General features: G+C 34.0%; 1 long non-coding RNA gene across 1 annotated transcript; it reads right to left on the bottom strand.

Moving 5' to 3' along the window:
- Positions 1-1221: 1221 nt before the first annotated feature.
- LOC128282384 (uncharacterized) lies at positions 1222-2156 on the bottom strand. The gene is made up of 2 exons (XR_008272643.1): positions 1539-2156; positions 1222-1453 (listed from the first exon to the last, which is right to left on the bottom strand). It is a non-coding gene; the product is annotated as an uncharacterized LOC128282384 (long non-coding RNA).
- Between the last annotated feature and the right edge of the window lie 11113 nt (positions 2157-13269).

The following is a 13269-nucleotide window of genomic DNA, read 5'->3' as shown; positions in this document are numbered from 1 at the left end:
AAACGATTGTTGACGTCACAAATAGAGAGTTACACGGGCTGAGGAGACGGGCGTGTCCCAAGCCACATGGACGTGTACGACCACACGCCCAACCCACACGGGCTTGTGACTCTCCAAAGCATGAAAATTGGTTAAGTTGCCCAAAGATTTTTAAAGTTCTCGGTTTAGTCCCGAACCACCCCGATGTATGTTATAGGCTTCGAAGGCTTGTATAAGGGACGATATGCATGTGTTTAAAAAGTTTTAATTTTGGGCAAAATTTGGTGACCCGGTTTTGTATGTTTGTGAATGTTTAAGTCCGGTAACGCCTCGAACCCTGTCCCAGAGTTGGATACGGGTGAGGGGTGTTACACGTATGCCCAGGCCATATGAAGTCTGCACCTTAAATGCGAAAATTAAATTAGCCACACGGCCTAGCACACGGGTGTGTGACTTGGCTGTGTGACCCTTAATTGATGCTGATGTCATAAACAGAGAGTTACATGACCTGGGGCATAGGCGTGTCTAAGGCATACGGGCGTATCCTTGTGTCCACACGGGCATGTGACCCTGTTTTATGAAAAAAATTTTAAAGTTCACAGTTTAGTCCCGAACTACCCCTGATGTATGTTTCGGGCCTCATAAGCCCATATAAGGGGCGATATGCATGTTCTTGAATAAATTTTTAATTTGAACGAAAATTTTGTGGCCCTGTTTCACATAGTAGTGTATGTTCAAGTCCGGTAATGCCTCGTATTCTATCCCGGCGTTGGACGTAAGGGATGTTACAGTTTTTCTAGTTAAAATAAACATTTACAACTCTACAAGGGTTCTACCTTCTCTTCATATAAATAGATGCCACCGATAGAGCTATTAACACAACTTTGAGAGACTCTTATTCTACTGAAAAATAGAGAGAATTTATTCTCAACTATTACATATATTTTTCCAGAATAACAATTTTACCAGTTTCTATTATAGAAGAGAGAATTTTTATTTTCACCCCAAAATGAGAGAAAACTTTTTCTAGTTTTGTGTTTCAATTTAATTAGTTCGAATCCATACTTGAAACAGTTCGTGGTACGAGAATAGCAGAGAAGATCATTTGGTTGAAAGTCGAAAAACATCAAGGATTTGCTTATCCGAAAACACAGGTATGATTTCTGTCTAAGGTTTATTGCTATAAATATCACAAATCGAGTCAGTTTTTTAAAATTTTAATTTTCTGCTGTGCAAGAAAACTATTTTCAAACCAATTTTTTTCCAACAAATTATTCACCTGTGCACTGTAGGCGATTGACCTCACGAAATCAACTTATTCATGAAAGGGAACAAGCAACATTTTGCAACTTTTATATAGTCTTATTTCAGAGAGCCAGAAGGGCTGCAAGCAAGATTACCTGTACTAGTCCGAGTGCCATCCCATTGGACACCGTCGACGAGCCAATTCTTGAAGATTAACTTCAATGGCGCTCTTAACAAACAAAAGCACCAATCGTTAGCGGGTATTGTTAGAAGGGATTCAAATGATGCTTTTTTAGTTACGAAAATCAATTTACACAATCACAAATCTTCGACATTTGTAGCTGAGGCGGTGGCCTGCCTCTAAGCAGCCCAGATGGGTCAGGACATAGGGCTTCAAATGGTGGTGATCGAAGAAGATGCATTGACAGTGATCCGCAAGTTGCAGAAAGACCATACCGACAGATCAGAAATGGGGTTTTCATATCTGACTGCATATCTATTAGTGCAGGCTTCCAAGTGTGCCTCTTTCAACGTGCACAGCGCCAAGCCAACGTAGTGGCTCATACGTTAGCTACAGAAGGCTTGTAGAGGGAATCAGAAGCTTGTCTAATCAGTGGAGCTCCTCCTTTTGCAATCGATGGCGTGGAATTATATTAGAGGCAGATGGTACGGCCTAGCTGACAATCACGGTCGAGAGGACTATGAGAAGAATAACACGACAACAAGGTCTAGTGCTGTGAGAAGTGGTGTCACCAGTGGCTTATAGTTTTCAAATGCTTTGAACAGATCGGATCATGACGCTTCTGTAGGCTAGAGAATGGATTTTTTTTTTTGTGTACAGTAGCTTTGTTTAGGGCTGTTTTGTTTTTTACGATTCTAGTTCTCACAACCATATTTCTTGAGACTTTCTTTACTAAGTTAATAACATTCAGCCTCTTTTCATTTAAAAAAAGCTATATATGTAAAAATAAAAGTGATAAATAAAAAATTAAGATAGAAAGAGGTTAGGTTTTTATGTTCTATTATTATTGCTCTTAATTTTTTTATTTAATTATATTTTAAATTTAATTTTGAAGATTTCCATAAATATTTTAAATATATTTTGTTGAATTATAATTTTCTTAATTAATGTTATTTCAAGATTATTTATTAAAAATAAAATAATTTGTTATATTGAAATTAGTATATATATAATATAAATGTTCTAAATATAAATCATTTCAACGGATTTTACTTAAACACTACTCTAATTGTCCCAAGTATTTATCAATTGACCTTTGAAGAATTTGAAGTTGAAGGGGCACCTTTCGTGATTACATCAATGTTTATTTCCTTTTTACTCTTGTCCTTTTCTTGAAGGCCACATATGTAATGATTATTCAAGATGATAATGACTTGCACATCTAATGCTCTTGTTGTATCATTATTGGAGAATTCTTTTTTTTTTTGAGATTTTGATATATTTATTTTATTTTTTATATAATGTCTAGAATTTTTTATACTCCTTTCAAACTTATAAGTAGGAAGATAATACACTTCAGCACACTCAAACCCACGTCTTCCTTCATTGACACCAATGCTGATACCAATTAAACTACAACTTAATCAACTAATTATTAGAGAATTAATTTAATGGTTAAATCACTCAATATATATGTATGATTTAAATAATAGTGATGAGTTACTAGATTTCTTTTATTTTAGTTAGATAAATTTTATATTTGTAACGACTCAAATAGATATTTAAGCTTAAATTACACTACTACATTAATAGACATTTAAGCTTAAATTACACTACTAAATTAATTGAATTCAATTTTTAAAAATTTTAATAATATTAATATTAACTAAACTAAAATTAATTGATATATTTAAATAAAATTTAAATTTATTTAAGTAAATTTTAACATAAATCATATTTTCATTTAAATTAAAATTTAATTTAATTTTAATTTTAATTTTAATCTATAAGCCTCCAAGAATTTTTAATAATATCAATACTTGATATATTTTAAACAAATTTTTAATTTTTAATTTATCTAAAAACTTTTAATATAAATCATATTTTCATTTAAAATGGACTTTATTTGAGTACAAATAAAAAAAATAAGGGCTTGTATAAATATGATAAAATATTAAAACAAACTAGAGAAAAATAAGATAATTAAGGAATCTTTTCAATATTTCACCCTTTCATTTTCTAACAAAATCTCTTATTTTTTAAGATATTTTCACGGCTAGAAACATTGGTAGTGACAAGTCAGTTAATACGTCCAAGACCACTGATTAATGCTACTATGATTGTGTCAATAGTTTAACACCATTTATGCAATGCTAATTGGCCAATTGCGTCAAATGTTTTGTTTATATTTATATACCTTTTTGTGCCTTCCTCCCTTCCTCCATTATCATTTTATTAATTAACCTCAAATTTTAATTCAAGATATGTTTAAATAATTTAGATAAATACTTTGTTTATATTACTCGAGTAAAGGTGTTCGAAATTTAGATAATTTCTCGGCTGTGAGATTCAAATAAAGTTTTTATATGTATATATATTTTTGAAATATGGTATTGTCAAAATTTGCTCAAATATGAACATATAATTATCAAACTTTCTTTTAAAAAATTTGGCCCCTCTTCAAATTTGCATTACTAATTGTTTTCTTGGGATCTTAAATCTAGTTTTGAACTTAATAGTATTCTGAAACACCAAACAAGCATTCTGATTTAGACTGTTAACTATTGGATCATCAGTCAACAAAGACATGAAAATTTAATCCCATCTAAAAGCAAGTTGCCAATTGGGGCCTCCACAATATTCATTATTGTCTTCAAAACATCAAAAGATCCGTCAAGGCTAAGTTTTAGCATCAAATTAAGATTTAAGTATAATATTTTCCTTGTTAAACAATTAATTTATAATCAAATCAAGGACAAATGATTTCCCCATTGTTTAATAAAAAGAAAAAGTGCTAAAGCGTCCTAAATAATTGTCGACATTTTATTTGTACTTGTTGTTGGATCAGAATGTAAGAAATCTAATATGGTTTAAATAATATTTTAGATTAAATCTTATGAATAAAAAATAAAGTCATGACAATTTACTTTACAAAACAAAATTTAAAAAATAAAGTGCATTTATTGAAGACAATGAAAAAGCGCTCTTAAAATAAAAAAATTCTAAAATATAAATGATTGTATAATTAAAAAAAAACAATTTAAAAAAATTGAATCAAATTGTTTCTGTTTAGACCTGTTCATAAGTAAGGTTACTCGGCTAGGCTCAAAGGCCCGTCCTAAATGTGGGAGGGTTTGAATAAAAATATAGGCCTGAAAAATGACAGCCCGTTTAAAAAATGGGCCGGGTCTCGGGTAAGGTATTTTTGGCCCGGGCCCTGCCCGAATTCACTAAGACAAAAAAAATTTGCTATTTTTTTAATGTTATTTTCTTGTTGTTTTCTCTCTATTTTGCTACCATATTACTATTAGTTGCTACTATTTTGTTGTTATTATTTAGATATTGTATAAAATTTATTTTATTATTAATTTTATTATTATTTTAAAGGCATTTGTTAATTTTGTTATTATTTTAGAGGTATTTGCTTGTTAAGTTGCATCTATCTTAGTGCTATTTAAGTCTACATATTTTTTAAAATTTATTTTCAATTTGTTGGAAAATATTTTTTTGATTTATTTTAATATTTTTGATGTATTATATATATTTAAAAATTATATAAAATAAATACGAGTGGGCCGAGCCGGGCCCAAATTTTAGTATTTTTATTTGGGTCGGGCTTGAAAAAAATTTTAGGCCTATTTTTTTGCCTGCCCCAACCTATGAGCACCTCTACTTCTGTTCATGCAGGTTTTTTTTTTTTTTAATTTAAAAAATAAGGAGAGAGGAGAAAGGCTAAAATAATAGAGGCAACTACTATTAATGATTATAGAGAATACATTTTAAGAAAGCATCCATATTTTTATTATAACTGTTTTAGTTCGTTTTAATATTTCAGATTAGTTTTATTCATGATTTTCATATTTAAATTTGGTTTAAATATCTAACCACGAAGTTTTTTTTTCTCTTATATCGAGATTAATGTACTACTCAAATTCCATAGTGTGTCTTGTTTAAATTTATTTTTATTTTAGTTTACATATTATCTTACATGTGGATTTCGAATTTAAATTTTATTCCATTTAAAACTCATTATATATGGACTTTATTCAAATTTATTATGATATAAATCTAGATATTATTTTGATTAAACTATTAAAATAGTCATTTTTATTTGACTCGAGTTACATTTTAGTTATTTATGTTTGAAATGTTACATTTTAGTCACTTATATTATTGTGTTGTAATATTTTTGTCATTGAGCCATTAATTACCGTTAACAATGTAACAATAAGTTAATTTGACACGTTAAATCATCATTGCAAACAAAAATTTTAGGTTAAATTCTACAACTAGTCCTTATATTTTTTTCATTTTGAGCAATTTAATTTTTTTCATGTTCTTTTAACTTTTTTTTTCTTTCTATTCTCTTCTGCTTCTCCATCTGTTTTCCTCCTTTCTTCATTTCTTTTAACTTAATTTTTCTATGTTTTGCATTTGTTAAAACTAGCCTACAAGTTCGCTTCACTCAAAAAAAATTAAATTGTTCAAAAAAATAAAAGTATAGGGACTAGTTTTAACAAATGGAAACATAGAAAAACTATATTAAAAGAAATGAAAAAGGAAGGAAAATAGAGGGAGAAGTAGGAGAGAATGAAAAAAAAAGAAAAAAAAAAGGAAAGTTAAGAAAACATAAAAGAAAAAAATGAAATTGCCCAAAATGAAAAAATATGGGGACTAATTGTATAAATTAACCTAAAATTTTTGTTTGCAATGTTTATTTAAAGTGCCACGTTAGCTTACTGTCATACCGTTAACGATAATTAACGGCTCAATGACTAAAATGTTAAAACATGATAACATAAAATGACTAAAACGTAATATTTCAAACATAAGTGACTAAAATGTAATCTGAGAAAAAAAGTGACTATTTTGATAATTTTGATTAAGTATGATTGTACTATGTATGGTTAATTTATATGAGACCTATTTAGATGTGTAATTTTTAGGATAATTATTTAGATGTGTATTATTTATATTTAAAATTGTATTTGTATAATTGTAATCATAATTTCAATATATATGAATTTAAAGTCCTCTTCTCCACTTAAACTTTTTTTTTGAATATATGGTAGTCTTGTTTTGATTTAAAAAAACACCTCTTTAGAAAAAATATTTTCTTATTCATTATTTTTTGAAGAAAATAAAATAGTAACTTTTAAATTGGAAATATAATTTTAAAGGAAATTTATTAATTTATTTCATTAGTGGGATTATACAATTCGAGAAAAAATCAACAAATATCCGTTGTAGCCGGTGAAGGACAAGCTACATGGTAAAAGTCAAAAGTAACATATTTTAACCTTATTCTTAATGCATTTTTGGGTGACTATGGGGTGTTAATTGTGAATTATATATTGCTAATTATTTATATTCATGTTTTGACGCTTAATAGAGCACTTTTGGATAATAAAAGTGAAAAATAGGTGGAAATTAGAACATCAGGGTAGTTCGAAAGCTGAACACATGTAGCAATGTAACACCCCGTACCCGAGACCGCTGCCGGAGTCGGACACGAGGGGTTAACGGTTTAAACCATTCATTTTCACAGTCCATTTTAAAAATTTTCCAGGCAGTTGGCTAACTGCGTCACTGTCCCTTTAAAAATCATATCTTGAGTTCCAAAACTTGAAAATCAGTTTCGTAATTTTTCCCTGAAACTAGACTCATATATGCATCTACAATTTTTTTTCTAGAATTTTTGGTCGGACCAATTAGTACAGTTTATTAGTTAAAGTCTATCCTGTTACAGGGTGCGACTACACTGACCATCATGTATTACGACCTGGATATCTCCCTGTACAGGGCTTCAATACTGATGCTGTTTGTTTCTATAGAAACTAGACTCAGAGAGGAATCTATAAATATATTGAATGACTCCTAATTATCTCTGGTTAATTTATAATGAATTTCCAAAGTCGGAACAGGGAATCCAGAAACCGTTCTGGCCCTGTTTCACGAAAACCTAAATATCTCTTAACATACAACTCATATGACCATTTCGTTTCTTCCATATGAAAGTAGATTCATAAAGGTTCATTTACATAATTTATTAACTATTTAATTCCATTCCTACTAATTTTAGTGATTTTTCACATCCACATCGCTGCTGCTGTCAGCATCTGCCTTTAAGGTAGACTTTACCTATTTCATACTTTCCATGATTCAATTAGCCCTTTTTGCATGCATAACACAAAGTATAATCATGATTAACCATTCCAATGGCTAATCGTTTCCAAACATTTCCATACCTCTTAGTGATCAACATACAAAACGATTATAGTACTATGCTAAAAACGTATATAAGCCATTTTTGCATGGCTATCCAAATTTACACAAAATCCATGGGTACATGACCAACAACAAAAAGGGTAGTCCTATACATGGCATTTCAAAGTTCAACCAAAATTGTACCAAAAGGGGGCTTTGATAGTGTGGGAGACTTCGACTTCCAAATATCCCGAGTCCGATAGCTGACGAGCCAAAATCTATAAAACAGAGAAACAAAGAAACGGAGTAAGCAATTTATGCTTAGTAAGTTTTGAGCAAGGGATTCCAGCACAACAAAAGCATAGCATTCATATAGCTAAACGGATAATTTCATATGCACAAATTCTCAATATCATACTTACTTCACATTACCAACCCTTATGTTCATACACAAAAGATCAACTTAGCTAAAGGCCGGTAGCTCATTTATCAACTGAGCGAATACTTATTTGTAAGGGCTCGACTACTTCAAAGCACATACGAAACATACCTCATTGTCGGGATTTCACAAGCGTATTAACTGAAATTTTTGCAGCAAGTTCATTCATTCCCGAATCACGTACCTTCGGAGTTTAACCGGATATAGCTACTCGTTCAAATACCTTCGGGACATAGCCCGGTTATAGTAGCTCGCACAAATGCCTTCGGGACTTATCACGGATTTAGTACCTCGCACAAATGCCTTCGGATCTTAGTCCGGATTTAGTAGCTCGCACAAATGCCTTCGGATCTTAGTCCGGATTTAGTAACTCGCACAAATGCCTTCGGATCTTAGTCCGGATATAGTCACTTAGCACAAAGCCTTCGGAACTTAGCCCGGACATCATTCGAAGAACAATGCACACATATATCAATAAATCATGACACATCCATATTTCATTTTCATTACCAAAGCTCAACACAAGACACTTATCATATTTACAATTTCTGCTCAATAGCCACATACAAAGAGCATGATTTTGATTTATTTAAGACATAATCTAATCGAATCATAATTTAAGTTCCATTACTCGAAAACTTACCTCGGATGTTGTCGAACGGCTTCAACGGCTATTCGATCACTTTTTCCTTTCCCTTATCCAACTGTGGTCCCTAAGCTCTGAGCTAATTCAAACAAATTTAACTTATCAAAGTCTCATTTTGCTAGCTTATGGCCGAATATGACAAGGAGTTTGATAGGTCATATGGCCACCTTTTAGCTCAAATACACAATGATCATACGCATTTTAATCACATCAACAATTTAATACAATTCATTCGAACATCAAAAGAGAAGCTCAAGGTACTTAGCCCATATATATACATTAGACATTAGAGTCACATATGTACGAAATCACGAATCGAATTCAACATACTAGCTAATATTTCCCTTAGTCGAATTTTCTAAGTCAAGCTAAAGCCATCAATAGGCTACCAATGGCCGAACATACACATCTATGCTAAGGCCGATTGCAACACTTAATATATTCTACAAGTATGGTCACTTGTGTTGACTAAACACCATTTGTTTCAAGTTCAAAACTTGGCTAATACACATATATACACTATTAAAGCATCCTCTCCTTTACACTAATTCATCACATGCATTACCCATAATATACCAAATTACATTCGCCTTAGCACACAACTTGCTAGCCGATTCTTCTCCATTTAGCAACCAATGCACATACTGAGCTCATTTGTTAGACTCTACTTCATCTAACAACAACCTTATTTCTCTTCTATATCCTACCATGGCCGAATGCATCACAACACCTTACCATTTCAATTTTTTGTCATGGTTGAACAAGGAACTTAATGTCTCACTCAAGGATGCTAAAAGGAGATTCAAGAGTTATCAATCCACCATCACATGCATCATTAACAAGCTTCACATTTAGCATGCAATGATATCAACACAAAATCCACTTTACGAATACCATCCCCATGACATAGCAAAGATTTGAACCATGGGCTAATAAGAACATCAAGCTAGCAACTAAAAACATGCATGAATCTCATAGCACAACATCAAACATACCTTAATCTTGATACAAGTATGGCCGAACCTCCTCCTAATCCTCTTCTAAACCAAACATGGAGCAAGAATTCCTTCCTTCTTCCTTAGAATTTTCGGCCAAAAGAAAATGAAAAGGATGAACAATTTTTTTTTTCTCTTTTCTTCAATTCACGGCAATGGGGGGGGGAGAATCACACACCTTCTTTCTTTCTTTTTTCATTTCTTTATTACCCATACTCCTTATTTTATTTATTCCAACATAAACCACTTACACAACATGTTTTATGACATGTTTTGCCCATCCCCCTTTGTCATGGCCGGCCACTAGGCTTTAATCTAGGGAAATTTGACATGCAAGCCCATCATTTTCACAACATGCATTAATAGGACACTTTACATTTGCCTAGCACATTTCCAAATTTTCTCACATAAGTCCTATTTGATAAAATTCACTTACAATTAACAAAATTCAAACATGAATTTTTCACACATGCATATGTACATATAATGAGCCTCAACTATGACGGCTAATTACTTTTGCGACTCGGTTTAGTGGTCCCGAGACCACTTTCCGACTAGGGTCAATTTAGGGCTGTTACAACTCTCCCCCACTTAAGAAATTTTCGTCCCCGAAAATCTTGCCGGTAAATAGGTTTGGGTATCGCTCTTTCATAGAGTTCTCGGGTTCCCAAGTAGCTTCTTCTATCCCGTGTTTGAGCCATAACACTTTCACTAGCGGAACCCTTTTGTTTCGCAACTCTTTCACTTCACGTGCTAGGATACGAATCGGTTCTTCTTCATAACTCATATTGGCTTGAATTTCAACCTCTGATGGACTAATTATGTGCGACGGATCAGATCTATAACGTCGAAGCATCGAAACATGAAAGACGTTGTGAATCTTTTCAAGTTCAGGGGGCAAAATCAAACGATACGCAACTGGACCGACTCGTTCGGATAACTCATATGGCCCGATGAATCTCGGACTCAGTTTGCCCTTACGGCCAAATTGAAGTATCTTTCTCCAAGGTGAAACTTTAAGCAACACTTTGTCTCCCACCTGATATTCAATGTCTTTTCGTTTCAAATCCGCGTACGATTTCTGACGATCTGCGGCTGCCTTTAGACTTTCACGGATTACCTTTACTTTCTGTTCAGCATCTTTAATCAAGTCCACTCCAAAAATTTTACTTTCACCGAGTTCGGTCCAAAACAATGGCGTACGGCATTTTCGACCGTACAAAGCCTCGTAAGGTGCCATATTAATTCTTGATTGAAAACTATTGTTGTAAGCGAATTCAATCAAAGGTAAATACCGTTCCCATGAACCATTAAACTCGAGGATGCAACATCTCAACATATCCTCAAGTATCTGAATTATCCGCTCGGATTGACCATCTGTTTGTGGATGAAAAGCAGTGCTAAAATGCAGTTTGGTACCCAAAGCTTCTTGCAATTTCTTCTAAAATCACGAGGTGAATCTCGGATCTCTATCCGACACAATAGAAATCGGTACCCCGTGTAATCTTACAATCTGAGAAACATACAATTCAGCTAGTTTATCCAATGAAAAATCCGTACGTACGGGGATAAAGTGAGCCGACTTAGTCAGTCTATCGACAACGACCCAAATTGCATCTTTCTTACTTGCCGACATTGGTAACCCAGATACAAAATCCATCGTAACTCGTTCCCATTTCCATTCAGGTATCATGATCGGCTGAAGCAAACCCGTAGGCACTTGATGTTCGCCTTCACTTGCGACATACTAAGCACTTCAAACAAAATCGAAATGTTTCGTTTCATACCATGCCACCAAAAGCTGGCGTCTCGGATCGTTGTACATTTTCGTACTCCCGTGTGAATTGACATTCGGCTACAATGAGCTTCGCTCGTAATCATCGAAATGAGTTCTGAATTTCTTGGAACACACAACCGATTTCTATACCTCAAACAATCGTCATCATCAATTTGAAACTCCGATTCCACATTCGGAACACATTCAGCCCGTTTTGCAACCAACTCATCGTCGACTTTCTGAGCTTCCCGAATTTGATGAATCAATAATGGTTTGGCCTTTAATTCGGCTACTAACACATTGTCGGGTAGAATAGACAAGTGTACATTCATCGTCAGAAAAGCAACAAAGTGATTTCCGGCTTAAGGCATCCGCAACCACATTAGCCTTCCCGGGTGATAATCAATGACAAGCTCATAATCTTTTAACAACTCGAGCCAACGTCTTTGTCGCAGATTCAAGTCTCTTTGAGTCATCAAATATTTGAGACTTTTGTGATCCGAAAATACATGGCACTTCTCACCAAATAAGTAATGTCTCCATATTTTCAAGGCGAATACGATGCCAGCTAATTCGAGATCATGGGTCGGATAATTTTTCTCATGTGGCTTTAATTGTCTCGACGCATAGGCCACAACTCGACCTTCTTGCATCAATACGCAACCTAACCCAAGTAGGGAGGCATCACTATAGATGACAAACTCTTTGCCCGATTCGGCCGCACTAAAATTGAGCTTCCAGTCAAATAAGTTTTCATTGATCAAAACTTTTCGACATTTTTCCGTCCATTCAACTTAACATCTTTTGAAGTAGCTTCGTCATGGGTGTGGCTATCATCGAGAAACCTTTACAAACCGTCGGTAGTAAGCAAGTCCCAAAAGCTCGAACCTCAATTAATATTTCTGAGGCTTCCGTTAAGTATGGCTAAAATTTTGCTTGGGTCTACTCGAATACCGATGCAGATACCACATGACCCAAGAAGCTAACCTCTCTTAACCGTAACTCACACTTGTTGAACTTAGCATATAACCGCTTATCCCGTAAAATTTGCAACACTAATCTCGGTGTTCAAGATGTTCGATCTCATCTCTTGAATAGACCAAGATGTCATCAATGAACACAACTATGAACCGGTCCAAATATCGTCTCAAGATCCGATTCATCAAATCCATAAATACCGTAGGGCATTAGTGAGCCCAAACGGCATCACTAAGAACTCGTAGTGACCATACCTCGCTCAAAGCGCTTTGGATACATCCGAATCTCGAATTTGCAACCTGGTAATACCCGATCTCAAATCTATCTTTGAAAACACCGAGGCTCCCTTTAGTTGATCAAACAAATCATCAATACGTGATAACGGATATTTATTCTTTATCGTCACTTTATTCGGTGACGATAGTCAATGCACAACCTCATGGTTCCGTCCTTCTTTTCACAAACAATACTGGTGCACCCTAAGGTGAGAAACTTGGTCGAGCGAAACCTCTATCCGTCAATTCTTGCAATCGAAGCTTTCAACTCTTTTAACTCGGTTGGTGCCATACGACACGGAGCTATCGAAATCGGCGTAGTCCCAGGTACAAGCTCAATACCAAACTCTATCTCCCGAACAGGTGGCAAACCCGGTAATTCTTCGGGAAAAACATCCGGGTATTCACAAACCACCGGCACAGATTCGAGTTTTATTTCCAGCTCCTTATCATCAAGTACATACGCAAGGTATGCTTCGCACCTTTCTTACATATTTTGGGCCAACATTGATGATATTACGTTGGCAACCCTTTAAGTCCGTAGACT

The sequence above is a fragment of the Gossypium arboreum genome, chromosome 10 (assembly GCF_025698485.1).
Source record: "Gossypium arboreum isolate Shixiya-1 chromosome 10, ASM2569848v2, whole genome shotgun sequence".
Taxonomy (NCBI): Eukaryota; Viridiplantae; Streptophyta; class Magnoliopsida; order Malvales; family Malvaceae; genus Gossypium; species Gossypium arboreum.
The sequence above is the reverse complement of the archived record's forward strand: the minus strand, read 5'-3'. Positions and strand labels throughout refer to the sequence as shown.